Source organism: Equus caballus, chromosome 5 (genome assembly GCF_041296265.1).
Source record: "Equus caballus isolate H_3958 breed thoroughbred chromosome 5, TB-T2T, whole genome shotgun sequence".
NCBI classification, from domain to species: Eukaryota; Metazoa; Chordata; class Mammalia; order Perissodactyla; family Equidae; genus Equus; species Equus caballus.
In genome coordinates this window covers 63,713,733-63,737,621 of record NC_091688.1, presented here as the reverse complement: position 1 = coordinate 63,737,621, position 23,889 = coordinate 63,713,733, and the positions used below count along the sequence as shown (strand labels likewise).

The 23,889-nt window shown below is 52.3% G+C and overlaps 2 long non-coding RNA genes across 3 annotated transcripts in view; one reads left to right on the top strand and one right to left on the bottom strand.

The window, feature by feature from the left end:
• Positions 1-3,802: 3,802 nt before the first annotated feature.
• LOC111773563 (uncharacterized) overlaps positions 3,803-23,889 on the bottom strand; it is a 116,520-nt gene continuing 96,433 nt past the window's right edge. For both annotated transcript variants that reach the window (XR_011439302.1, XR_011439303.1), the window contains 2 exons: positions 23,441-23,558; positions 3,803-4,217 (listed from right to left, as the gene is read on the bottom strand). This is a non-coding gene — a long non-coding RNA (uncharacterized lncRNA). The remainder of the gene's footprint in view (positions 4,218-23,440; positions 23,559-23,889) is intronic.
• Positions 16,622-22,163, top strand: LOC138924318 (uncharacterized). The gene is made up of 3 exons (XR_011439306.1): positions 16,622-18,908; positions 19,234-19,456; positions 21,693-22,163. It is a non-coding gene; the product is annotated as an uncharacterized lncRNA (long non-coding RNA).

Below are 23,889 nucleotides of genomic sequence, written 5' to 3'. Positions count from 1 at the left end.
AGATGTAAAAGGTGGCTTGCTCAAAGGCACCCACTAACGAATCCAATCCCCTTCCTCCTTCTCTGAGCTGCCTCTGAACTTGGCCACGGCTGGGTTTCCTCTGGCCATGACATTGTAATTTACTCATAGACCAGACACCGTCTCACTGGTGTTTCATCCTTGACTCCTCTCTCTCAACAAGTTCCCCTTACCCTCCAAATCCTGTCAACCACCTCCCAAATATCTCTCAGATGTAATCACTTCTCAGGGTTTCCATCAGCTTCCTGGTGGTCTCCCTGCCCCCAGTCTGTTCCCCTACAGCTTCCAGCAGCTAACCTGATTGGGTCCTTCTCCTGCTGGAAGGATCCCATGGATTCTCATTTCTTAGAGATCATATTTGAAATCTTTAGCCTGACCCACAAGGCCCACATTGGCTACTTTTTTCGGTTTCTCAAACTCACTGTCTCCTTCCTGACTTGGAGCATTTGCACATGCTCTACCCACTTCCGGTGCCAGAATGTTCTTCTCCTCCTCCCTCCCTCCCATCCTACTTAACTTCTTTTTTTCCCTGCTTTTTCTCCCTAAATCTCCCCAGTACATAGGTGTATATTTTAGTTGTGGGTCCTTCTGGTTGTGGCATGTGAGATGCTGCCTCAACATGGCCTTGCTCGCTGCTGTATCTCTGTTTTGTTTGTTTGGCTTAGGGAATAAAGACATTGACTCCTCTCTCACATAGCCCTTGAAGTGAGTTTCTTATCAGCTGGCAGGAGGGCTCCTTGTGGTCCTTTAGGGACCCAGGTTCCTTCCATCCTGTGGCTCTGCTGTCCCTAGGAATTGTCATCTGTATAGTTGAGGCTGGGTCACTGCTGCATATGGGTTGGCAACATCAACCATTTCATTATCCTCACAGGTTTTGTAGGTCTCTGAGGAATGTGGGGAATTTGGACAGAACACAGGGAGGATGGCTTATCTCTCTGCTCTGCAACATCTAGGGCCTCAGCTGGGAAGGCTCAAAGGAAGGGGGAGACTCAAATGACTCGGGGAGACTCAAATGGTTGGGGATGAATCATCTGGAGGCATGTTTGCTAACCTGGTGCTTGGCTGGGAGACTGAGCTCAGCTGGGCCTGCACCAGTGCACCCAGACGTGGCCTCTCCAACTCGGTGGCCTCAGGGGAGTTGGGCATCTGTTATGGAGGCTCAGGGCTCCAAGAGTGCGTGTTCCCAGAGAACAAGGTGGGAGATGCATAGCCTTCTATGCCCTAGCCTCGGAAGTCACATTACTTCCCAATGTACTCTTTGTTTTTAAAAAGATTGGCCCTGAGCTAACATTGTTGCCCATCTTCCTCTCTCTCTTTTTTTCCCCTCCCCAAAGCCCAAGTGCATAGTTGTATATTCTAGTTGTAGGTCCTTCTAGTTCTTCTGTGTGAGCCACCACCACAGCATGGCAACGGACAGACCAGTGGTGTGGTTCTGCACCCGGCAACCAGGCCTGGGCTGCCGAAGCAGAGAAGACAGATCTTTTAACTGCTAGGGCATCAGGGCTGGCTCTTCCCATTGTACTCTTGGTTGAAGACTGCTCAGGTTCAAATGGAGGGGTTCTAGACCCCCCACCTCTTGATGGGAAGAGAGTCGAAGAATTTGTGTTATATTTTGAAACTGTTATAGCCAGCGGGGCACAAGCCAGTTTTGCTCACATCATCCTCTGGTAAGAATGTAGTCCTAGGCCCCCATCTGAATGTACAGGGCTGAGAAATGCTGTTTCTATTTAGGCAGCCACGTGCCCTGCTTCAACTCCATTGCAATGCAAGAAGGAGAATAGGTTCGGGTGGACTGTTCATAGTCTGCCACGGTCTGCTCCTCTGGCAATATGCTTCTCCTCGGGAAAAAACCGAAATTCCAGTGACTGCATCAGTTGCTGCCTATTTGTTGAATAATTGACTGGATGTTTGCAGAGCATCTGGGTCCGGTCCATCCATTACGAAGAGGGGTGGGCAGAGCCAATCTTCTGTTTCTTAAACTAGAACCTCAAAATGGACTAGCTCTAAGTTGGGAGGCAAAATCAGGTAGCTGGTGGCCTGTTAGCAGTGGAGAGATACGCTTTCCCCTTTATCTTGGTACTTAATTCAATCTATTGACAGAGTAGAAGAGCAATAAGTGTAATTGAAGAGAATATCTCACTGCATCTAAAATTGATTCCAGGTGAGTCAAAGATTCAAATTTAAAAAGTAAACCCATAAAATGCTGGGGAAAAGGATAAGAGCAGACAGTTCACAGAATATAACAAAAGGCTGATAATGGTGTGAAAAGATATTCTTGAGGACATGGGGAGACAACTGTCATATGTTGGGTGGCGTTTAAGTTGATCATTTTGGGGGGGGGGCGGTGGCAATATCTTTCAAGACATCAAATGCTCAATATCTTCTTATCCAGAAACTCCACTTCTAGGTATTTATTGTACAGATATACAGTATTCCCACAAGTAAGTAAAAATATGTGTCAAGAGTGTTTGGCGGCCAGCCCAGTGGCGTAATGGTTAAGCTTGCGCAGTCTGCTTCAGTGGCCTGGGGTTTGCAGCTTCGGATCCTGGGTATGGATCTACACACCACTCGTCAAGGCATGCTGTGGCAGCGTCCCACATACAAAATAGAGGAAGATGGGCACAGACGTTAGCTCAGGGACAATCTTCCTCAAGCAAAAAGAGGAAGATTGGCAACGAATGTTAGCTCAGGACAAATCTTCCTCACCAAAAAAAAAAAAAAGAATGTTCAGTGCAGACTTGTTGAGAATAACTAAGTAGCTGGAAACCACCTAAATGCCCATCCGTGGGAAACTACTGAATAAAGTAGAATCCCATGCAGCTGTTAAAAGCAATATGGTAGATTTATTAGTCCTCCCAGGGAAAAATGCCCAAGGCACAGCAATAACGAAACAAAAGGCAAATTGCAGAACAATCTACATAGTGTAAGTTCATTTGTGTCAAAGAAGAAAACAAGCTAACATAATTCAAATGTATAAAAAAAATCTGGAAATGTTCATAGAAAGTTTTAACAATGGTCACTTCCGGGAGAGTGAGTTTAAGGTTGGGGATAGCCGGGGGGTTTTACCTGGGGCCTTATGTCCCTCTCCACTGGATGGGTGGTCTTCATTGTGAAACACATGTCACAGGGGTCACTTCTATAGGAGGATCAGGTTCAGAAGAGTGGTTACCTCTGGGGAAGAAGAGACGGGCAAAGGAGAGAGGTCACAGGGCCCTTTGACTGTGTGTATAATGTCGTTTCTAAAAGAAATTGAAAGGGTTGAAACAGTAAATTTTATGTTAGTATGTTTTACCACAAGAAAAAGAAAAAACCCAAAAATGTGTCAATATGTTAAGAATTGATAAAGCTGGTGGATGTTCATTATATAATCCCTGTGCTTTTCCAAATGTTTGGAACATTTTACAACTTAAAAAAAAAAAGCTTTTTGGGGCCAGTCCAGTGGCATAGTGGTTAAGTTTGTGCACTCTGCTTTGGCGGCCTGGGGTTGGCAGGTTCAGATCCTGGGCGTGGACCTAGCACTACTCATCAAGCCATGCTGTGGCGGCATCCCACGTAGAATAGAGGAAGATGGGAACAGATGTTAGCTCAGCAACGATCTTCCTCAAGAAAAAAGAGGAAGATTGGCACAGATGTTAGCTCAGGGCCAACATTCCTCACACACACAAACACAAAGCTTTTTTAAAAAGGATTCATTCAATACAAGATAAAATAGAAGAAAAAGAAGCCAGAAAAATGAAGCAAAAGGAAAACAGGAACAGTAAAATAAATAATTTTATAGCCCACATTTTTAAGAGCAACTTTGTCAATTTAATCACAGTGTCATAGGAGATACAGAAACTTCGTGTTTCCATTTCGAGCTCTGGGATGCACCTGAGACATAAAGAACACTGGCGACTATGTGGCTTAGAAAAAGGTAACTTGCCAATCCAGCATGGAGGCTGGAGTTCGACACCATGGACCCAGGTGGGCGAACAGGCAGGAGACTGTTGTTGGGTCCAGGCAGGAGCAGGTGAGGGCTCGGCTGTGCAGGAGAGGGAGGCTGGCTGGATTTATCTCGAGGGCCTCCACGGGCAGAGGAGCTGGAGAGGGACGGGAGCCGGTGCTGGCCAGGGCTGTGCTCCTCCCAGGTGGCACGGTGAGCCCTGTTCCTCTGTGCTTGGTCCTTTCACGGCACAGGCCCTGGGCTGTCATCTCTCAACCTAAAAAGCAGTAGAGGCCACGCTGTCTCTTCTGTCCCTCGGTGATTTCTCCCAGGGGAGGCTGAGCCGCACCCTACCCCACCTCTCTGCCTCCCGCTCCCTGGAGAGCTGGGAGCGCACAGGCCTCCTCCCGGGGGCACTCACACCCTTCCCTACGCCCCTGCCGGCCCGGGCTGGGCCTTAATCTGCTGCACCTGCTTTTCTTTGATCCATCTTGGCTTCCTTTCTTTCGAAAAAACTGACCGCAGTGTGCAGTGCCGTTTTGACTCGATGCTGTGAAAACCCTCTTCCTGTGAACTTTAGATGTGGGTGATAGAAACATAAAGGGCAGAGGTTTGCGGGTCTCACCAGGGGCCTTTGTTCTGGGCACTGAAGTGATGTCACAGGCAGAGGGGGTTCGGGGGTGGGGGGCTGGAGTCTGTCCTTGAGGCTCCGAGGGCTGTCCTAGGCAGGGCCTGGGCTGTTCGGGCTCTAGGCCAGTGGACATCCAGGGGCAGGGGCCTGCCCTGGGTGCCCTGTGGGGAGGTAAGCTCCCCTCCACCTGTTGCTACCGGGGTCCCACCTAAATGGCACGAGTCTAGGGTACATGGGAGGTCTTCCACACAGGGAGTGTCCCTCCAGCCGGGCCCATGATGCCAGGCAGAGCTGGGCCCTAGGCCTGCCGCCTGCCCCTGCCCCCCTCAGACATGCTCTGAGTACAGACCCCGGGCTCTGCACAGACCTGCTGCTGCCTCTCTCCAGGGGGGCTAAGAGGCATGGTGCCACTCTCCCGCAGCTGCAAGTTGGGAGCGGGTATGAGTGTGTGTGCCCCTAAGGGCCCTGCAGAGGGAGAGAGGGTGTCTGGGTTCCCATCCTGGCAGCGACTCTAAGACCTGCTGAGCCGGCCTCTCCTCAGTGCATTCATTGTTCACATGTTCAGTGTTTCTGGGCTGGCGTCTGGCTTCTCAGTAGCCCCGATTTTGTGTTCTTGTTGCCGACTCTTAGAAACCAAGTGCTGGGAGCCAGCCAATGCATGTGGGGCTCAATCTGGAGTCTTTAAATATATTATTGCATTCCCCACTCGGAACAGCTGAGCGTAAGCATGCTTGCCACCCCTCTTTTACAGAGGAGGAAACTGAGACCCGAGGAGGTTGAGTGGCTCGTCCAGAGTCCCCAGCTGGGAAGAGGTAGAGTCGGGATTGGGCCTCTTCTCACTTCCAGGTCTGCTCCCCAACTTCTCCACCCTGCGCTGTGCCCTGGAGGCTGGCCAGTGGGGACTGCCTCAGTGGGTGCCCTTACTCTCCACCTTGTTCCGTGCAGAGCCCCCACAGCATATGGGAGGCAGAGAGGAGAGAGAGTGCAGGGCAGTTATTCCCCTGACACCCGCTGTGGGGTTGCCATGATCTGGCTGCAGCCCTCAACTGAGGCTGCAGCTCTCCTCAGGTGGCCGCCTCCACTTAGACCAGCTCTGGTCCCCTCCTCTGGCCCCATCAGGTCTAGTAGTAGACTGGACTGCTGCTATTGGTCCAGGCTCCTGCATCCTCTCCTACACCCTGCCCTTACCTTTGAAAATAATCTCTTTATCAAATGCTCCTCAAATGGCCCAAGTCAAGTGTGCTGTCTGCCTCCTGCTGGGACCCTGCCTGATCCATGACATCCTGCCAGCTCATTTGCAAAGACCCCTGGGTCTGCTCAGCCATCACAGACTGCAGCTGGGCCCATGGAGGGGGGTGTCCCCTTTCTAATTCCTGCTCTTTTCTCTGGGTCTGCTCATACCCTCACCCCCGCTCCCTGCCCTCCCATCTGCCTGTGTTTCCTCCCATCCCACCTGTAATTCTTCCCTTGCCAGATGTCTGGGGATGTTTAGTGACTGAGAGTGAGAGCTAAGCAACTCCCACCCTTACCCCAGCCACCCATGACGAATCCAGGAAGTGGTGCTCCAAGGTCTTGGGCATCACAGGCCAGTCATAGAGGCCCTGGGTCTTTGGGACAAGGTGTCTTAGAAGCCAGTGCACAGAAACAGGGTGATTTCACATTGCTTGGAGAGTCCTCTCCCCTGGGGATCCTAGACCAGGAAAGCTCGCCCACTCACTCACTCACCCACTCACTCACTTGCAATGCAAAGTTGCTGACTCTTCACTAGGCCCATACCCAGGGGACTTGCCTGTTACTTCCTAAAGGAGATTGTCCCTGGCCCTCAGCCTGGGCTGGCTGCCCCACCACATGCTTCCAGCACATCCCATCCCTCCTCGTTCTGTAACCTTCATCTCTCCAATAGCCCTTGTAAGATTCCTCTTCTCATATGTAGGTGGCCACCGAGAGAACAATGACCAGCACAGCAGGCTGGGGCCTGGCGAGAACATCAGCCTGAGGGGTCTGGAGATGGGGCTCTGGTCCCTGCTGTGCCTCATACTAATTGTGTGACTCTGCTCAGTCTCTGGGCTTTAGACCCCTCATCTCTAAGATGGGGATAACACTTATATTAGTTTTCTATTGCTTCATAACACATTATCATAAACTTAGCAGCTTAAAACCACACACATTTGTTATTCATAAAGTCTGTGGGCCCGGAGTCTGGGTGCAGCTTAGCTGGGTCCTCTGCAAGGCTGCGGTCCAGGTGTCACCATGGCTGAGTTCTACCCAGAGGCTCCCGTGGGGATGGATCCACTTGGAGGCTCACGCAGTTTGTTGGCAGAATTCATCTCCTTGTGGCTGTAGGACTGAAATCTTCTTGCTGGCTGTCAGCTAGGGGCTGCTCAGTTCCTAGAGGCCACCCACAGTTCCTTGCTAGGAGGCCCTCTCCATCGGTCCTCTCGGAACATGGCAGCTCACTTCTCCAGAGCTAGCAGGAGAGGAAGTCTCTAGCACTGACCTGCCAGTGAGACGGGGTCTTTTATAACATAATGTAATCATGGGAGCAACGTGCTCCCACCTTTGCTAATATGGGTTAGATATTGGCATATTGGTTATTCTACTGGTTGGAAACTAGTCACTGTTCCTGTCCACCCTCAAGAGGAAGGGATTACAGAAAGGCATGAACATGAGGAGACAGGGATTATGGGGACCACCTTAGAGTCTGTCTCCTACAGTACTAATTGCTGTCTCATAGAATTCTTGAGAGAATTCAGTGAAGGAATGCACGAAAGCACTTCACACAGTGACTGGCACTTAGCAAGAACTCAGAAAATGTCATAAAAGATGGCCAGAAGCAGTTGTCTTTTCTTTGGCCCATTCTGAAAAAGGATATGTTGGTCCACAATTGGTCCTCAGACCCCACCATGCCCTACTGCCTTCTGCCAGGTTGCTTCAGCCATTTATATCATCTGTCTGAACGTTGACAGCAGTTGCATTTGCCATGTGATCTTAACTAGTAGAATCAATAGGTGTTCTTACTGTTGTAGTTAAAAGTTCTTGGAAGGTGAGGCCTGTGTCTTACTAATTTTTCTAGCCTCTGGTGCTTAGCTTGTTGGGCTTAGGGTGTTGAATTTAGCTTAGATGCTCCGCGGATGTTGAGCCCCAGCACCAACCAGATGCTCTGAGTCCAGGGCTGTGGCCCCAGGGATGTGTGGTCGTTGGGAAGGGAGGGAGCAGGCGCAGGTGAGATGAGTACGTCAGGCAGGTGCAGGAAGAGCCTTGGCAGGCATCAGGGTCAGGCCCTGCTGTGGGTAGCCACGTTAGCCCACCTCTCTTCACCCCTGCTTTCTTCCCTTCTTACTGTCAACTCCTCTCTGGCTCCCCAACCCTCCACCCAACTCTGAGCAGAGCGTCTAGGACCTGGGTGTGGTGGGCCCTGCTGGTCCTAATGGGGGAAGAAAACATGGATTCTTTCAGAGACGTAGACCATCTGCGCTGGGAGGGGCCTTAGACTCCCGGGAAGGGCTCAAAAACTGTCTTTTGGGTGCGTGACAAGGAAGTCTGTCAGCACCTGCTCACGCATCTGGGCTCTGTGCTTTACATATTTCATTTCCTCTGTTGTTTCAGCCTTCAAAGTAGATAAACTGAAGCCCAGAGAGGGAAAGCGGCTTCTCCTGGTCACACAGCTGCTGGATGGCAGAGTTAGGATAGAACCCAGGTACCCTGAGCTGGCAGTCCAGAGGTTTCCTCTACAACAGCTCTCCCACCTGGGTCTGGGGACCCACTGGTGTTGGAAGGGCACACTTGCCTTAGCCCTGGCCCAGTTCTCTATGGAGGGTGCTCTGGTTCCCTACTCTCAATTCTTTTTTCCCTCTACCCCTGTTTCCGGAACTTTCTCCCTTTGGGGTGTTTCAGTCTCCTGCTGACTCTGTACCACACCACTCGTCCTCAGCCTGGCCCAGGACCAGCAGTGGCAGATGCTCTGGACTCTGAACATGGAGATGCTTTCCCAGCAGAAGCAGTTTGAGGCCCCCGCATCTGGCAGCTGTTGCCTAACCCAGATCTGCAGAAGACAAGTCAGAGGGATCATGTCTGTCATTTCTGGGCAGAGCCATGGCCTTGAGAGCTGGACTCTCTTCAGAGAGGCAGAGGGCCTGCCTCAGTTGGGGGAGGGGTGCTGGTGGTGAGTGAGGGCCTTGCCTTGTTGGGGCCCCTTTAAGGCAGGTCGGACAGGAAGCTCACCCACCTTCCTCAGGTAGAAAAGTGGAGGCAGTGGTCCAGGGGCCAGCACTGGAAGAGCTCATGGGCATCTGACACGTTTGTCAGTCCCTCGTGGGGGATGCTTTTGTTGCTCTCTCTGCTTTCCTGAAGGGGTTGGTGGTAAGCCCCTAAAAAGGCACACGCTTGTCTTCAGAGTGGGAAAGAAGGGGAGCTGGGGCCTGCGTTATTTTCGCACCCAGATTAGGAATGGGGAGGGTGGGCTCAGAGGGCCAGGGCTGAGAGAAGCTGGCCGTGTCCCCGCATGGGTGGGAGGCACCCTGGGCCTGAGCCGGGGCCCTGCTGAGACTCAGCACTGGCAGCCAGCTGCTGTGAGGGCTCAGCGGGGCTGACATCGCCCTGAAGTGCAGCCTGACTTCCAAGAAAACACTCTAAAACTGGTCAGCGACCCAGGCAGAAGAGCATCCCGCAGCCTAACTCCGCTTCCTTTCCTAAGTGGGAGCCATTACAGCCTCCTCAGGCACAGAACTTAGAAAAAGAGCAAGCACACAACAGAGACACACATTGCAACCCCTCACCTGTCACGGACTGTGGGCCGCAGACCCCTAACCTCCTTGGGCCTGTGCTGTGGAACACACACGTGGTCCTGAAGAATCACGCAAAGCCCACCCAGCCACACACAACCACCCACAGACACGCTCCATCATACACTGTGGCCCTCAGCAGCGTGCAGCCGTGTAGGATCCCATGTAACATGGGTGATCGTGCATTAGCGGGCCATGCCATATGATCCCACGGATTCACACACACTGCGCACCGTGAGGCTTAACCACACACATTCGCTCTCAACCATTCGTCGGCACGTAATCACACACAACTGGACACAGCTGTGCTCAGGAATTCAGAATGGCACACGGTCACACGCAGACTCACACCACACAACCACACACTCTAGACAAGCACAGTCATGTTCAATCGCGCTTGTCGGCACACGAGAACACAGTCACAGGCAACCGCACACAGCCACACAGGGTCACAGGCAATTGTCATGGAACGCACACTAACACGGCAGGCCATGAACGGCTGGGGGCTGGGGAGCCTAGTTCTCTGAAATGGGGGTTGGTGAACGTCTGGCTGTGACTGAGTCAAGGACAGAGGAATCCACTTGGGTCCCCAGACAATTCACTTCTTGGTCGTCCCTTCAGAGCATCGGAAACTGGGAAGTTAGTAGACCCCCTCCCACCCAGCAGAGCATTCCTGGATCCTGATGCAGTCTCCTCGGCCTCCCCGTCCCTCCCCTTGGCCTCCGCTGGGCTGCTGGCGGCAAGCTTGGCGGGGCAGGGACTGCAGTGAGTCAGCGGGAAAGGGCTCAGGGAATGCAAGTGGGTGACCAACAGGGCCTGCAGTGGCTGAAGCTTCCGAGGGAGGAGAGGCTGCTGCTCACGGAGAGGAGCTGCCCGTGGAGGTCACCCACTCCGGGGAGATAGGGTTCCTGGCATGTGACTGGATGGTGATGGCCATTTCTCCATCCCAACCCCGTGTGCAAGGAAGCAGATGTAAGGGGCCATGCTCCCCGACAGGCTGCACTTGGGCCTCCCTTCCCTTTTGGGGGCCTCTGTGCCCATGTGGTCCTCAGCTGGGCTGGGCCCACGGGCAGCGCTGCAGCCCAGCTCTCCACCCTGCTCTCTAGCATCACTGACTCGGTCATTCATGTAGCCATTCCTGGAGCGCTTACCACACCAAAATGCATGACCTGTGCCTTCCAATGAGGAAGGTCACCTAAAGACGATTCCAGAGCCATGTGGATGCTTAGGGACAGAGAGGTACACATGCTATTGTGGAAGCTACGGGGGCCAGCTGCTTTGTGAGCCTTTGACCTCCAGCCCCTGCTGTGGGGGCCACGATGGCTGCCGATGGTGGTGCCCTTCCCTTAGGGTGCTCCTGACCTCTGACCTCTCCCGAATGAGGCAGGCAACACCCCAGTGCGGCCCTCCCAGGGAAGGAAAGGGTGGCGGTGACTGTTAATAACAGAGCCGTTTCATGTTCCGACAGAGTCAGGGAGATACTACTTCAGATCTGAAGAACAAAATTTTAAATGCCGCATCTGAAGGAAATCCTTCTAAAATGGCTTCCTGCCTCCTGATTCCTGAACTCCACAGGCGTCAGGGTTATTTTTATGAACTTCCGTCATCACTAGGCTGGACTCTTGGGCTCAGACAGGTAGTCAATAAATACTCGTGGGAGGAACACACACTAACGAACCCAGGCCTCCGGGCTGAAAGATTGGAAAGCAGGTGGCTACAGTACCGAAGGCTACCTGCTGTGGGGTTTGGGGAGCGGCGGACGCTGCTGGGGTCTTTCTCTTGCTCCCTGAGCTCTTCTCAAGAGGAGCATGGCTCTCCCCTCCCTCCTTGCTTCATCGCTGCAGGGGCTCAGCCGCTTCCCCTCCTCTGGGCACCATGCCCCATCCTTCTGGCATTGTCTGTCAACTGCGCCCTGGGCTCCTTCAGCCCCCTCCCCTGGTTGTTCTTGAGCTTGAAGATAAGTACCAGCCGTGTTCCTTCTAATCCCTTCTGATCACTCCATGGAAACAAGATGGTAGCAAAAATCAGAACCACAGGAAAGTTATGGAGATTCTGGAATCTCACAAAGTTCTGACATCCTAATCAGCTATCCATTTGAAAAAACAGAAAATTCACCCCTGCTTCACATGCATCATACAGTAAAATAAATTTCAGATAGATGAAATATTTAAATATAAAAAGAAACCACAGAAGTCACGAAAGAAAGCATAGGTGACCATTTTTTATTTTAGAGTGGATAAAACCTTTCTAAGCAAAAAACCAGAAAAGCCTGATACACTGAACCACATAAAATTTGCAAAGTTCTGGACAACAAAAGCTCTGTATACGAAGTCAAAACACAAAGGACAAGCTGGGGAAAATATTTGCAACAGATAAAACAAAGGGTTTGTATCCCTAATCTACAAGGAGCTGTCACAATTAAATAATGAAAAGATAAACAACTCAATAGAAAAACCAACAAAGGCCATGAGCAAATAATCCATAGAATCCATATCATGACGATAGCATGAACCTCTGGATCAAACCACACCTGAATCCCACCCACCCTCTGGGCCTTTCAGATGCAGGAATTGTAATTATTTAATAAGTGTATGAAAAGATGTTCATCCTACCTTACAGCTTTACAAAACCAAATGAAATCTATCAGGATGGCAGTCATTAGCAAGATGGATAATATTTAGTATTGACAAGATGTGGGTTAATGGGCCTTTTCATAGGCTGTATTATTGGAAGGAGAAACTGGTAAAAACCTTTCTGGAGGGCAATTGAGCATTATCTATGAAAGTTAGAACATGCCAGCTCTTTGACCCAGCAGTTCCATTTCTAGGAATTTATCCTAGAATGAGGGTACACACTCACACACCAGGAAGCTCAGGGTGCATTTCTGGGGAGTTGGTGTGAATTTACTCCTCATACCCGAGGATTTGGGTTCTGGCCCCTTGGAATTCTACAGGCATCAGGGTGTGGGTTTACAGAGTTCAGAAAACCCATTTCTTTTCCTCTAAGCAGGGCTGCTTCGAGCCCGTCCACCCTTAAAGACTCCCATGAACCCCCGTTGGTTACCTCCTCTCTTCCCACTCCTTCCTACTGCCCCTTTCGCAACTTCCTAATTTTTATTGGAAAATCCCTCTGACTTAGGGAAAGCCATCTGCACCTCTAACCCCAGAGTGGGAGCAAGTGACCTAGACTAAGTTTGTCAGGACATCCCAGCTCCTCACCACAGTGACTGGTTCGGTGGTGAGCACAGGACCTAAACTGGTCCAATCAGGATGCATCTCAGAAGATTGCTGGAAGTCCTAGGACAGAAATTTTTCTTTTCCTGTGAATAGCGTCATGGGTGGATGTGGGCCCTGAAATGCTCTAGCTTTTTTTACTAAAAGGAGGAAAGTGATTTTGTGGACAAAAATAACCCACAGAGCAGGACTGAGCCGAGAGAATCACAAAAAAAACAGAACCAGAGCCTGATGGTATCATGAACCTCTGGATCAAACTGCACCTGAATCCCACCTAGCCTTAGGGCTTCTCTGATGCAGGAGGGAGGAAATATATTCTCTCTATTGTCTAAGCCAGTTTGAGAGGAGATGTTTGTGTGCTGGTAGGGAAGCCTCCCCACAAACACAGAGTCCCTCCCCTTCTCCAACAATCCCGTTCCTTGTCTCTGTGAGGCTCAGCCTTGGAAAACAAAGGCCTATTAATTCTTCCTGGGAGCTGGGGAAACCCTGGCTTCCTTCACCGGAGGCTTGGTTGCTTTGGGGTAAATTGTGTGGTGTAAAGGAGAGAGAAAATTGCCTCCCCATCTTTGTGAGCCTCCTGAAGCAATGAGAGCAAGTCAGCTATTAGCATCTCACTAAACTATCTCACCACATCTGTCTCAGCTGAAAAATTAGAAACAACCCAAATGCCCATCAATAGGGTAACTCCTCGTGGTCCTCCACATAGTGGTATCCCCAACAGCCTTCAGAAAAGTGGAGGAAATGCTGCATGCACTGCCATGAAAGGCGCCCAAAATATATCATTTATTGAAAAAATCAGGTTGAAGAACAGAATGTATAGTATAAGTCCACTTTTGTTTTTTAAAATTATATGGTTTTGTCTGAATAGAAAAAGGTCTAGAAGGAAGATTGCTTTATACAACAAGTTTTTTTTTATTACCTCTGGAGGCCAGGATTCTGAAGGATTAGCATTTTCTATTTTTTCCTTTTCTTTATTAAATTTGTTTGGTCCTGGCATCTGGTCTATTGCTCCTTGTTTCCTTTTGTGGTGGTGACTGGAGGCCTCAAGGGAGCTGTCACTGCCTGAGTGTGCAGTCCAACACCCCCGCTCCTCCCAGAAGCTCCAGGCCTGGCCATACAAGACGCCTCCAGGATGGGCAGGGCCTCAGTGTCAGCACCGTGTGCTCAGTTGTCCTCACCCTAGTGTGTGGTTCCAGGTAGAGAGTGACAGGCCAGAATGCCAGGAGGCTAGTGGTGACCCGCTGTCTGGTTTTGTTGGGAGAAGACATTGGCTTGGCTGAATAGCAGACTGAAGGATGATCCCCAAAGATGGCGGATCCTAACCCCTTGGCATCTATAAATGTTACCTTATATGGAAGAAAGGTCTTAGCAGATGTAAGATTAAGTTAAGAATCTTCAGATGGGGCGATGCTTTTGGATTATCCAGCTAGGTCCAAAATGCAATCACAAGTGTCCTCACAAGAGAGAGGCAGAGGGAGCTGTGACACAAATAGGGGTGGAGAAGGCAACGTGACCAGAGAGGCAGAGACTGCAGTGATGCTGCCACGAGCCGAGGGATGCCAGCCGCCACCAGAAGCTGCAAGGGGCAAGGAACAGATCTCCCTTAAAGCCTCTGGAGGGAGCAGAGCCCTACTGACCCCTTGCTTTGGGCCCAGTGATACTGATTTTGGACTTCTGGCCTCCAGTACTTTGAGAGAATAAATTTCTCTTAAGCCGCCACGTTCATGGTAATTTTCAACAGCAGCCCTAAGAAACTCATCTAGCCCCCGAAAGTGAGGCGTGCCTGGAGCTGCAGGAGATGCTCTTTTCTGCTGATTTGCCCTCCGAACTGCTGCTCAGGCAGGAAAACACGAGCTTGCTTTCTCTAGACTTCCTGAGAGGGCCGCAGAGACAGCTAGTGCACCCTGGCACTGGTAATGGGGGCTTGTGGGGGTCGTGGAGCCCACCCTGGGCTCTGCACTAGGCCCCAGCTGGGGTGGGAGGCCCAAGGGGTTGCCTAGCAACCACGGCAGCATGGCAGACTCCCCACTGTGCCCTGGTTTCCGGGAAGAGAAGAGCGGGAAGCGCACATATTGTTAGAGCGCAGAGGCTGTTAAAAAAATCACAAACACCAACCCTCCACCCAAAATAACTTCCCAGTTTCTAAAAATGGAATTCTGCCCAGTAGTAACATTTCTCACTCCCACAATAGTAAAATTTCTCACCCCCTCGTGCTCTGTAGGTCTGTGACTGGCCCAAGAGGGAACTACTATTAATGGTAATTTCCACCCCATGTTACCCCCTGGGTGAGCCACCCGCCTGTGGAGGGTGACATAACAGGCCTCCTCCCCTCCTCCCACAGAACCTCCTCCAGGGCATCAGGTTTTGCCTGCTCTGATATCCATAGTCTTTCTTGGGTCAGAAAATAATAATAACAGTAGTAGTGATAAACCTATCACTCATGTAGCTCTTACAATGTGTCAGGCACTGTCCTAAACACCTTACATGTGTTAACTCATATACCTCTCATGACTATCCTATGGCGTAGGTACTGTATTATTGTCCTCATTCTACAGATGAGAAAACTGAGGCACAGAGAGGTTAAGAACTTGCCCAAAATCACACAGCTAACAGGTGGCTGAGCTGGGGTTTGAACCCCCAGTGAAAGGCTCCAGCGTATGTATCTCACCTCCCAAGTATGTTGGCTGGCTGGAGTGGGGTTGGGGAGGCTACAGTCAGCTGGCTAGTAGCCAAAGCCTTTTCTCTGTGCAGAGTGAACTGTCCTGGGCAGGGACCTAGGCTGAGAGTTGGGGCTCCCCGGCAGGGTGGGTGCCTCTGCACAGGGCAGGCCTGGCTGGTGGAGATGGACGGAGCCTAGAACTTGGCCTCTAGTCTTCCCCCTGCCAGGTTTGCGCTGAGGTGTTACTGTCGCCGTAAACTGGATTTCCCATCTGTAAACCACGGTATTAGACGCACTTTGATGTGAGAAAGCCCTTTGTAAACGCACAACTGCTCTACGGATCCAAGCTGCTTGGCTGAGTTTCCTCTGAGAGGCAGCAAGCCCGAAGCGGCCAAATCCAGCCCTCGCGGTCCGCAGTCCTGTCCTCTCATCAAGGCTCACGTAGAGTCTGTTCCCTCGCTAGCAAAATAGGGGTTAAAAAATACTCCTCTCAGAGTTGTTGCCTGACTTGAGAGACGCTGCACAGAAAAGCTCCTCTTCGGAAGGGTGGTGCCCCTCCCACCCCTGTGGGACCCCCACCAGAGGTGACTCCTGCTCGCCTGGACTCAGGTGGGGCTGATGGCATCGGTGCTGGGATCCTCTGGAGATAAAGGGGAAACCAGCTGAAGGGGTCACAAGCCGGCAGTTGTGGCCTGGACAGGCCTGACACTTTTTTTTTGTCCAGCAAAAATAGTACATTAAAAAAACATTCTGAGTACCTTGAGTGGGAGAGGATGAGCTCCCCGCTCTAGTCAACCACAGAGCCCGCACTCCCGTTGTCTTGTGCAGGCTGCTTCAAGCACTTCTTAGCCTGCCTGGCTACAGCAGGCCAACGAATTGGCCTTCAGAGAACCTGGACCAGAGGCTTTGGATGTCCCAGGGGACAGGATTGATGCTGCTCCCATCCCCAGCCCCACCCGGGTCTTGGCAGAGCCTGAGTGGGTATGTTGTGCGGGGAGTCCTGAGTTGATCTGGACCCCATTGCTCTCCCCTCACCCCCACCCACTCCTCCAGAGACAAGAGCGCCAAGTCCAGCTCCTGCTGGGTCTCCTGCCTCCTTTCCTCTGTCCTGGGGACCCCGGACCCCTCGGTCCCCAGAAAGGGTCAGGGCAGAGGGAGGCAGCGTCCCTGCTGGGCCTGTGGAGGAGGCCAAGGGTTGGATGTACCCTGGCCAGCAGCCCAGGAAGCCTGAGCATATAATTAAAAGATTGTATCTTCTTGGGTCTGTCTTTTGGGACAAGAGCTCTCAGTGTTGTCCTCACCCTGTGACCTCCGTCTGGGCACTACGTCCACTGCTGCCTGGCTCGGTTCTGTCCCTTCGGGCAGGGTTGGCAGCTCAGTTTCACCTGGTTCTGAGCACGGAAAGGACAGACTCCCTTTCTGCCCTTCAGGCCTCCTAATAGCCACCCCACAGGGGAATGGGTACTCCTCCCTCTCACGTGCCTCCTGGCTGTGTGTCCATCCTGGAGGGGGCTGTCCCCAGTTCACAGAGAGGCCACCCAGCTAGTAAGTGAAGAGCTCAGCCTCAGATGTAACTGTGCTGAGTGCTGCACTCTATGTTCGTCCCTTCCCCATCCTGACTCCCCGGCTGGGAGGACCATGGGCGGTGGGGATGGGGTGGGTGTACAAGGGAAAAGCCCCTCCTCCAATACTGGACCATGGCTTTGAGGAACCCAACTGGTCATGGAATACTTTGGCCTTTGCAAGTAAGACCATGAGACGTCAAGCCATCACGGTCTCGGCAGCTCCACACCATCCGAAGGGCACCGGCCTCACCAGCCAGAAGGAAGGAAGGCAGGCAAGTGTGCTCAGCGGGGAACAGAGACCAGCTTCAGGGGACACTAAGGGGAGGGAGGAGAGGGCAGGACAGAGAGGGAAAGTCAAGGGCTAGGAGCCTGGCGTGCCTGGGCAGTGGGGAGAGTGTCTAAGGGGATGAGCCAATGGGCTGGCCACGTGGCCCTGACTGTCTTTCCTCTGCTTTGTGGCTGGTCAGGAGTTGGGGTTGAGCATGTGCTTTCTGGGTCTGGTGGGTAAGTGTGGCCACCCCTCCCACCCGTGAACCACTGATTCTGCCACAGGGCATGTCAGAGGTATGAGGTGTGTGGGTCCATCCTTGCTGTTGGACGGCAGCAGCCTGAAGAGGGGGTGGGGCCTCCTCCCAGTCCCCAGGCCCTGGGCAGCTCTGTCCCCATCTATTCCTCTATTCGGAGTGGCTGCGTTTGCTGAGCACTTCTCTTGGCCCAGGCTCTGTGCTGAGCACTTTACGGGCGCCATCGTTTAGCCTGTGTTGCAGGTGAGGAGGGGGTCCCACCCAGGGCCAGTGCTAGGAGTTGAATCAGATGAGTCTGACTCCAGAGTCCCTGTTCTAAGCATAACTGCCCCCACCCCAGCCCTGCCAGACATTGTTGGTGGTCTTTCTCCTTCTTGGTCCTAGGCCATCAGACTGCTTTTCCCACCCTCAGTCTCTAGGGCCCCTCCTGGAGCCACAAGCCTCAGACAGTGGGGAGCCAGGGAATTGTCCCTTTGGGCTCAGCTGGGCCTCCTTTTTGCCCTTAGAAGAGGGGCAGAGGGAAGATTGGGGGGGGGGGGTGGTTTGGGAAAGTCTTGGGGGTGGGCACAGAGGAGGTCTCTCCTCAAGTTGGGAGCCTCCAGGTAATTTCCTGCTTAGTGACCCCCGCCAGGCTGGGGATGGGTGAGGAGGGAGGGGTTAGTCAGGGGTCCGTGTAATGAGGGTCCCCCAGACAGTATCCAGACGCCTCTTGCACTTTTCTTGGAGGGGTTGAAATCCTTCGGGCATCCAGGTCTCGTGGCCACCAACTTTCAGTCCTCATGACTTCCCTTAGCTTTGTCTCTGCCACCTCACAAGCAGGCCAGCAATAGCAGGCCCAGTGGGAGGCCGCGGTGGGCTGCGCGGATCCTGCAGGCGGCACACATGGCCCACGGTGCTCCCGACACAGTGCTGGAATGCGGTTCCTGCCTGCCTAAGAGCTGTGCCAGCCCCTTGGTGGGTGTTAGGAAACCTCTTACCTTGCTGGGAGGTCGGGAAGGGCCGAGAGGGCATATGCTTCAAGGATGTAGGAGCCAGACGGGAAAGGAAGGGAAAGGCATGGCCAGGGGTGGGAAGAGTGTGGAGTGAAGCAGGTGACAGAGCAGAGCCTTTTCAGGGAGTTGTGAGTATTCCGGGTAGATGGAGGAGAGGGCAAGCGAGAGGAAAGACGTAGAGGACAGATCACGTCCTGGCTGCCTGACCTTGGAGGCCCTGAACGCCAGGCTGCAGAGCAATGCCTTCGTGCCAGGGCAATGGGCAGACTCTGAAAGATGCTAGGCAGGAGTGCTACGTGGCCACGCTTGCCTTTGAAAAGTCCCACTCTGGCTACAAGAGTGGCGTGGGGAGAGCTGTTAGGAGGTGCCAGGTGGAGCACGGTATCCACACACTTTGTGGAAGAATTCTCTGATGAGTGCCCTGAGCAACTGGGACCAGTGGTGCAGAAGCCCCGGCCTGGGTGAGAAGGGTCATCCTCCCCTCAGCTGGAGCAGCGCCCAGCTGGCTGGAGACTTGAGCAGGCGTGAAGAGAAACAGATGTGGCGGGTGCAAGTGCGGTTGGGGCGGCTGTCATCCATGCGGGTGAGTCAGTCGCCAGTGCCCTGTGCCAGCACTTCCTGGGGTTGGGACATGGATTCAAGGAAGGGTGGGGGTGTGAAGGAGTGGGAGACGGAGGCCGCCTGGGGGAGGCTGTGGCTTGAGGAGCCCCAGGCCAGCCTTGCTTCCTGCCTCCACTTATACCCAGAAGGTGTGGGCTCAGGAGCCTCCTTGTGCACAGAGGCTGAGCAGCCCAGGTGAACCCCTCCAGTGCCAACCACATCATGCCCTGCCCTCGTCCCCGAAAGGACCATCTGGGGGTGCCCCAAGGCAGGACTGGGAGGTCAAGCTTTCATTTCCTTCCTCTCAGAGGTAAATATCGTCCATGCCCAGGAGCCAGTGCCCTCCTCCAGACCCGCCCTTTCCAGTAGGCTCCAGCTCTGCCAACTGGCTCCTCATGGAGATGTAAACAACCAAACTAGATCAGCTGGCCTTCCCAGGAAGGTACCCGAAGGCTTGGGCTTCATCAACGGAATGGATTCTAATGGTAGAATGTCAAGCACCCTGGAGGGCAGAAAGCAGCGACTGTACAGGTAGGGGCGTCTGAGGCTACTCAGACCACGGCTCTGATGCCCAGAAAGTCTGGACAACAGCCGAGGCAGCCTTCTCCTGGGGCTCCCTGGAGCTGTGTTCCGAGGGTTCCACGTAAGGGTGGGCTGGTTCTACAGAAGGGAGGGCTGGGGTGTTGGCCCTCCGCCTGCGGGAAGGAGGGCAGGAGGACTACTGGCGCCATTGGCCTCACCAATAGGGCCCCAAAGGTCAGAGTGAGTCACTGGTTCAGGCGTGACTATTCCCTTGAAGGCAGCGAGGTCTGAGGGAGGACCCAGGGTGGCTTCTCTGGGGGGCAGGGGATAGAAACAGGGGTGAAGAGGAAGTGGCTCTAGGGAGATTCCATGGAAAGTGGAAAATAAGAACGGAGGCGGGAAAGATGACTCCATGAGCTGTCCCTTCCTTGAGTGAAACAACGAGGAGTGGGTGGAGCCGAGGGGTTGCTGAGTAATGTCCTCACGGGGGAGGCCTAAAAGTGAGGAGGACATGTGACCCTTGGTGGCTCAATGGCCAGTGAAGTCACTCTCCTGGCCTGGGCTTCTCTAGCTTCTCAAGATGACAAGATACCCTCCTGATGCAAGTTCCTTCTTAATGACACAAGACCAGACTCTCTGGGCTTCATTCATTCATTCATCCCCTCCTTCAACAGCTTCTGAGAAGAAGGAGGGGCAGTGCTCCTGGGCTGGTGTGGGGAGTGGAGGGCACAGATGCACAAGTGGTTAATGACCATTTAGTGGGTCAACATCATAGCACACAGAGATGCAGGGCCAGAGAGATGCAGGGGCCCAGAGAGAGTAGGTTTATGCTGGGTCATGACAGGGAGGGCTTCACAGAGGAGGTAGCATTTCTTGAAGAAAGAGTAGGGACTGGCTGCAAGCAGAAAATGGGAGAGGACCCTCCAGGCAAAGGGCAGGTGGCACACTGGGGCTAGTGACAGTAACTGAGGGAACACAAAGGAGGAAATGCCTGCAGAACGTGGTGGGGGCTGGGACATAAATAAGCAGCGGTGGCTGCCTTAGGCAGGGAGGCAGTTGCCAACCCATCCTGGGGACTTGATGTTCAGTGAAGAGTGAGAGAGGATCTTGATCTAGTGTGAAGAGTGTGGAATCAGGGAGGCCTGGGTCTGAGTCCAGGTTCTCCCACTTAGCTGCTGAGCTTGGGCGGGCCACTTAACCTCCCTGAGCCTCAGTTTCCTCCTCTGTACCATGGGATCACTGTGACCCAGGGGTTTCTGTAAGGATTAGCTGTGACAGTGCTTTGCAGGCTGCAAAGAGCTCTGCAAACACGAGGCGTCCTTAGGCTAGCACCTCAGAAGCAGCCCACTTCTGCATTGACCTTTCAGGGTGCCATTTCCTGGGGAATGGCCACAGAAGGCTGCTCCCACCCCAGCAGGCTAGTGCTTTTACCAACCCTCTGTGGGGTCATTCTGCTTGGTACCAGCTGCCCGCCCAGGATCTTGGGGGCGCATAATGGACAGCTCAAAGGCAAGGGGGCCAAAGCCTGAATCTAGAATTGGAGGATGCTTTGGTGCTACTTCTGGGCCTTTGGGCCATATGTGCTGGGACAGTGGGGCATGAGAGGGTAGGGCCAGCAAACCACATTGAGACAAAGACCCTGTGACAAAACAGGACAATGGGACAGCAGGTCAATGAAGCCAGAAGTCACCTGGTGACACATCCCGACGATGAAGAGGTAGAGGAAAGGATTGCGTGAACAGTAGATGAGTGAGGCAGGCAGAGCTGCACAGCACCCGCTGGTCCCGGCACCCTCTCTTAGCCCCTCGTCCACTCCAGCGGCCCTCGAGCCACGGTGCCAGGACAGGGCCGTCCAGTGACTCAGCCTGGCCTGGCCCTCCTCTTTGCACTGAGTAGGTGCCATAAATATTTGTTGAACGAAATTCTTGCTTCTGGTTGGGATTTTCCACTGCAACCAAATAGCTGCTCTGGGCTCTGCCCCAGGCCTAGCCCATTTCTGTGCCTACCTCACACATGCACTGTTCCTTCTCTACCTTACCAAACCCTGATCCTCCTCAGACACCATTTCAGACCCATCGCTCCTGGGAACCTCTGACTCCTGGAAGTCTCCTCCTTGCCCCGCGTCCAGTGGCCTCCCGGCGGGACCCTCGTCTGACCGGGAGCTCCAGCCGCCATGCCCGCCTGTGCCTGGTGATCTCTGCCTGCTCTTCATCCCTTGTTTTCCCTTCCTCTCTGCTTGTCTCAGGGATGGCACAGAGGAAACCCAGCCCTGAAGCAGAGTCTGTCCTGGAGTCCCGCCTGTGTGCCTGTGCGCGATAGAAGGGGTGCCTCGGTCGGACGGCAGAGGGCCAGGGTCAGGCGGAGCCACTCGAGGCCACGACTGCGGTGTGGGAAGGAAGACGGGCTCTCACAGGCCAGGTGGCCACACAGGCTGGCTGCCCAGTGCGGGCCTGGCTCTGGCCTGCTGCCGCGGACTAGTTATTTAATACAGTAGGCCCTCCTTATCCAGGGGGATTCGTTCCAAGACCCCTAGTGGGTGCCTGAAACCATGGATAAGACCAAACCCTAACATACTACGTTTTTTCCTACACATACATACCTATGATAAAGTTTAATTTATAAATTAGGCATAGTAAAAGATTAACAACAATAACTATAATAAAATAGAACAATTATAATAATATACTATAATAAAAGTTACCAGAGATCTTCGCAACCTCAGGGTATGAGTTTTTTCTTTCCTTGTTGAATGGAGAACTTTCATCTTGTCACTTAAAAGAAGCACTTATGACTTCTCTTTGGCATGTCTGAATTGCCGGCATCACTACTCTTGTGTTATATGCATGTCCTGGGTGGGACAGAGCAAGACAGCGCGAGACTTCCTTCGCTACTCAGAATGGCATGCAATTTAAAACATGAATTGTTTATTTCTGGAATTTTTCATTTAATATTTTCGGACCATGGTGCCTGCGGGTAACTGAAACCGCGGACAGTGAAACCCAGGATAAGGGGAGACTATGGTAGCACTGTAAATCATATGGTCACCCTAATCAGAGGGGCTGCCAAAGCTCTCCAGGGCATGCAGAACTGAGCTCACGCCATGCCTCCAGGGCCAGCAGGTCCACCCTCTCCCCTCTTGAAGACTGAGCTGAGCCTTCAGCCTCATGCATCCTGGGCAGTATCACTCTCCTAACTGAACCAGAGTTTCAGGATTAAGGCAGCTACGTGAGGCACCCAGCAACAGGACAGTCCGTGGTTTAATTGCATGTGAATTACAAGGAAATGTGTAACAAGTGTGTGAGTGTCAAGGATGGAGAGGCAAGAAAGAGAGCTTTGCAAACCCTAAAATTCCTAAATATGCATAATCACAGCTAACCTTTATAGAGTATTTACCATATTACTAAGCAACCCGATGATAGGGATCGTATTATTGCCTCCATTTTATAGATGCAGAAACTGAGGTGCAGAGAGGTTAAGTGACTTCCAAAGGTCACACAGCTAGTAAGCCAGGTTTCAAACTCAAGAGCCATGTTCTTAGTCACTGCATTGTAGTGCCTCACATCTGACGCCTCAGGAACGTCTACCCTAGGGATTTTGTAAAGACAAAATGAGGCCAATTGCGTAGGTTGCTTTGTAAACTAGAAACACTCTTTACAAACATTAATAAATTGTCAAGTATTTTGGAAATAGCTAACTTGTGAGAAACAGTAGAGATAAAGTAGAAAATGAAAGTATTTGCAAACTTCTCCAAAATCCATTGTCTCAAAACTAATCATCAAGTGAGACGATGAATTTTTTCCCTTCCTTCTGTCCTTTTCAGATGAATAAACTATAACAGAATCAGTTTGACGGTCAGTTTTAGTCACTTTTCTTTCATGATCAACATCACCCTCAAATCCAGTCCTCTCTTATTCCAAGGTATCCCTTCGCGGGAGCCCCTCCTGACTGTCTTCTAGGCTTTTATCGCAGCTGAGCCACCCTCATAGCACTCACCGAATTACTGCGACAGCTTCCCAGCCATCGCTCTGATCCTAGCTGCTCTCGTCTCACCTCCATCCTTCTTACAGCTGCTCGAAAATTCAACACGGTTTTCATCATTTCCAAGAATGGCCTGCATTATAGCCAGAGATAAGACAGAAAATAGAAACAGAAAGTAAGATGATGGAAAAAGAACTGACCAGTTTTTCCTTATCCATTGATGACACAATTGCAAACCTAGAAAACCTGAGAGAATTCACTGAAAGGCAAATATTTTAAGCAACTGAAAAAGAACGGCTGACTGACGTAGAACACACCTTGTGCCAGGCCAAGTCCTAACTGTTCCAAACGCATTGCCTGGGGCGGGGCAGGAGACTAATGTCCTCGTTCTGTAGACGAGGAAACTGACAGCAGTTCAGTGGCTTGCCCTAAACCCAGGTGGTTGGCTCCTGGGTCTGCTTTCT